General features: G+C 51.2%; 1 long non-coding RNA gene across 1 annotated transcript in view; it reads right to left on the bottom strand.

Annotated features, from left to right (window-relative positions):
- LOC108544631 (uncharacterized) overlaps window positions 1-783 on the bottom strand; it is a 30006-nt gene extending 29223 nt beyond the window's left edge. Inside the window, exon 1 of the long non-coding RNA XR_001889903.1 lies at window positions 695-783. This is a non-coding gene — a long non-coding RNA (uncharacterized LOC108544631). The remainder of the gene's footprint in view (window positions 1-694) is intronic.
- Between the last annotated feature and the right edge of the window lie 3711 nt (window positions 784-4494).

Here is a 4494-nt window from a genome sequence, read left to right as displayed (position 1 = left end):
AGACGGAGTCTCGCTCTGTCGCCCAGGCTGGAGTGCAGTGGCCGGATCTCAGCTCACTGCAAGCTCCGCCTCCCGGGTTCACGCCAGTCTCCTGTCTCAGCCTCCCGAGTAGCTGGGACTACAGGCGCCCGCCACCTTGCCAGGCTAGTTTTTCATATTTTTTAGTAGAGACGGGGTTTCACCTTGTTAGCCAGGATGGTTTCGATCTCCTGACCTTGTGATCCGCCCGTCTCGGCCTCCCAAAGTACTGGGATTACAGGCTTGAGCCACCGTACCCGGCCCCCAATTGTTTCTGGTAATTCTTAAAACAAAAACTGGCCATTCGAGATGTTTTCCATCAGAAGGAGGTGGTGAGGGAGTTCGAGTGTGCCTGTGCATGGTGGAGCAGGGGTGGGGGGATTGGTAGGGGAGGGTGTCACACCATCTCCAGCATCCTCCTCCTGCCAGCAGCCATGACCGTGCAGGCTGTCTTGCCTGTTTTCTAAAGAGCTTCCCCAGGCAGCAGGGGAGAAAGGAGAAGGGGGGCTGGCCACCCACGCCACTAAGCAGAGGTGAGCCAGGAGCACTGAGTTCTCAAATTCGCCCTCCCCCCAGCCACTACAGGCTGCCAGGTGCCTTGTTTTGATGAAAGCTTGTAAAATTCATGTGCATGGATGGTCATGCATTCATTTTTGTTCATTTAACTAATACTCACTGAGTCTGGAGCCACGCAATGGTGAGCAAAGCCTGCCATGGACCCTGCTCTCAAGAAGCTCCCGAGCTGGCGAGCTGGTGGGGGAGAAGATGCGTAATCAGGCAATTAGGAACCAGTGTGAGCGGGAGGTAAGCATTGGTTGCTATAGGAACACGAGGAGCGGCCACAGCTGCTGCTCCTCTCCGAAGAGTGGTGGCAAGCAAAAAAAGGAGGCGCAAAACAGGCAGACCTGCTTGCCAGGCCCAGCTCTGCGCACCCCAGCCAACTGGTACAGGACAAAGATCTTCTGAAAGGACAAAACCCATCAGCTCTCTGCCACACCATCTCTGCACCTAAGAAATAAGTAGGGAGGGCATGATCCAAGGACCCAGTGAGATGCTGTATGTCTGTGCCTGGCCCCCAGTAAGTCTATAGCACATGGCAGCTTCTAGGGGTTTTGTTTTCAAGAAATATTTGTTGGTTAAAAGTTTCCTGGGTTATTGGACACCAAGGGTAGAGCTGTGAATGAGATAAACAAGGGTCCTGCTATCAGGGAGCTGATAGTAATTGAGGAGGGGAGACAGATACAAACATACTTGTATGGTACAAGCAATTACTACTGTGATCTTATCATTATTCTATGAGTGTGTTTCAGAGTGGGAGCTGGCTTAGGCTAGGGACCCAGGAAGACTTCCTGGAAGAGGGGCCATTTCAACTAAGATCAAAAGGAAGAGAATTACCAAAGAGGTGGGGATCCTGCATTCCAAGTACAGTGAACAGTGTACGTGAAGGTGCCAAAGCAAGAAGGAGTCTGATACGTCCCAGGCAAGGAAAGGAGGCCAGGGGAAACTGGAGAGGGAGAGGGGAGGCTGGAAAGATGGGCAGGGCATTAATCCACTCAAGCTTCTAGGTCGTGGTGAGGAGTTCATGTTGGATCCTAGGATGACCCCAATGCACACCACCCCCACGTCACAATGTTACTGTGACTTCCACTACTGATCAGCACATTAAAACAACCATCAGTGCCTGAGGCACAGCCATGCTCAAGGGGCTTGACTCAGAGCAGGTTTGGAGAAGATTCTGGAATTTGAGAGCTGACAGAGCTCTTGGAGAACATTTGGGTCCAAATTCTCACTGTGCAGATGGAAACACTGAGACCCGGAGAGGGAAAAAAGACCTGCTCAGGGTTGCACAGCAAGCAGGGGTATCAGACCTGTAACTAGAGCTCCGCTTAATCAGCCACACAGTGCCCCTTGCCTCTGTAGAGATCTAAAGGCAAGCTTTTTCTTACAGGTACAACTTCCTCTCCCTCTCAGGACAACCAGGAGAGTGTTTCCAGCCCTTTCTTACTTTCTTGTACTTCTTGTGGTGTTCCTCTTTTCAAAAAGTCCCCATTTCTATTAACCACAGATTCTCATTTGTGTATCCTCCACCTTTCTGTCATGATGGGGCAGCCAGAGGCAGGGCTTGGACCCCAGGCAGGGCCTAACAGAGCTCTTGTACCAGCTATTGATGTGTCTTCCTGGCTTACCCTAGCTCTGCCCTTGCTATACCCTGAATCATATTCTGTGGGCAAAGTCATCTCCACTGACATGGTCACAGCACTTGCCTGCCCAGGCAGGCCTTACCACACACACACTGGTGGAGTTGACATGGTCTCAGCCATCGTCTTATACACACACCCCCCCCCCCCCGCCCCCCCGACGCCCCGTTGCCCTGATGGGAACAGTGAAGCAGGAGCAGCCCAGAGTTCTTGCCTGTGAATGAACTGTGTCTGGTCTTCTGACTCTGCCTACTCTACTCTCAGCACTGTCCGCTGGCTCTCTTCTCTCCCTGTTGATGGAAGCACAGAGGAATTAAGGGGAGTGGGGAGACCCTATGGGAGGAGGGAGGCCAGCACTGCCTGAGTGGAACCTGCAGGGGTTGGGGTGAGAGAAACCTGCTTCTCTGCCCTTCTAGTACAGCTCTTACCCAGCTAGCCCTCCCTACAGAGTGGGCCCAGTGTCCAGGAAGGCGCTCTAGGCCTCCACCAGGGAACTCTCTACCTGGTAGGGCCTCCCTTTTAGGCAGAAATTAAGGCCACTACATTCCTCTTGTTTTAGTCCTGGAAGGAGCTGGCTTTGGAATCAACAGTCCTGAGTCCAAATCCCAGGTCTGCCACCTCTAGCTGAGTAGCCTTGGACAAATCTTTGAACATCCCTGGGCCTCAGCTTCCCTATCTGACCATAAAAATTGCTATCTCATTGATCTGCTGTGGAGATTAAATAGGGGAGCTAAGTACTGACTCCCTACCTGGTATATAATAATAGGTGTTTGACAAATGGTAGTTCCCTCCCCACACTCTTGACTTGTCTCTCCAGTCACACACCCAACAAGTTCTGCCTAATTCCTTCCAGAGATCCTTGGGGCAAGGCTGGGGCCAGATTTGGCAAGAACCTCCTGGCTCCGGGGAGAAGAGTAGGGAGCTGTGTCCCATGGTAGACAGTCCTAATCCCTGAAATTCAGCAGGAGGCATGCAGTGAGAAGATATACCAGGGGAAAAGATGACAGGAGGGAAATTGGAAGGAAGGAGAAAGTGGCAGGTGGCTTTGGGGCCTGTGTCAGAACAGTGGGGAAAGGGGCCTGAGCCTCATGGGGGCCCATTGGGCCAGTTGAGGCAGTGCCAGAATGTTGAGAGAGACAAAGAAGGAAGACTGTGGGCCACAGGCTGCCTGGACCTCTTGGTGACAATTCCTCTGAGCTTGTCCTGGGAGCACGGGATCTCTCTCTCATAGAGACCCATGTAAGCTCCAGCAGGGGATTCAGCCCAGCCCCATTCAGCTCCAGACACTTGGCTCCCTCATATCCCTATTATCTGCCTCCACAAACTAAATCCTCACCCCAGAACCGTGTTCCCTTTTGATCTTTTATTTCCTGCAACCCAGATGTCCCCAAAATATCTCTTAGATTTTACAAATTTTTCTTCACAAGAAATTCCCCTGTCTCCAGAAGTAATCAGCACTGGTTGCCACAAAGAAGCCTTAACTTTGGGTCCCAGGCTATGGATACGTTTGGCCGTAATGTTTCCACTGAAATGTATCCACTGACAGGCAGGAACATGCCTTGGAGAGGGGTTCTTGGCAGGCAGGGTACAGTGAAATCTGGGGCCAGGAATGACCCCCAGTTTCCATCCTGGGTGAGGATTAAGTCTATGGCATGGATTAGAGTTGAATTCGTAGTTGGGATCAGGGCTGGATTTGTGACCAGGTTGAGGTCTCAGTCCACGACTATGGTTTATTAGTGTCTTTTGGTTGCAAGCAACAGAATTCAACTCTGGCTAACTTGGGCAAGAACTAAAACTGTATTTTCAAGATATTGGGCTTGTTTTCAGAATTGATTGATATGAATATGACTCAGCTCCAATCTTCTCAATCTCTGTGTGTCTCCTTTTGAATTTCAAATTCTTTGGAGAGAAATCTCTGCCAAGAATAAGTCAAGTTAGCCAGGCTGCTGGGCCACACATTGTTGAGGAAGTGAGAAGGCTCTAAGCTTTGGGGAAAGCAGTCTGACACCATTTATTAAAATAAAAAAGATGCACATCATTTGACCTAGCAATCCTACTTCTGGGATATCATCCCATAAGAATGGAAACCCCGCCGGGCGCGGTGGCTCAAGCCTGTAATCCCAGCGCTTTGGGAGGCCGAGACGGGCGGATCACGAGGTCAGAAGATCGAGACCCTCCTGGCTAACATGGTGAAACCCCGTCTCTACTAAAAAATACAAAAAACTAGCCGGGTGAGGTGGCGGGCGCCTGTAGTCCCAGCTACTCGGGAGGCTGAGGC

Source organism: Rhinopithecus bieti, unplaced genomic scaffold (genome assembly GCF_001698545.2).
Source record: "Rhinopithecus bieti isolate Rb0 unplaced genomic scaffold, ASM169854v2 scaffold_27295, whole genome shotgun sequence".
NCBI lineage: Eukaryota > Metazoa > Chordata > Mammalia > Primates > Cercopithecidae > Rhinopithecus > Rhinopithecus bieti.
Note: the sequence above shows the minus strand (reverse complement) of the source record. Positions and strands in the feature narration are given on the sequence as shown.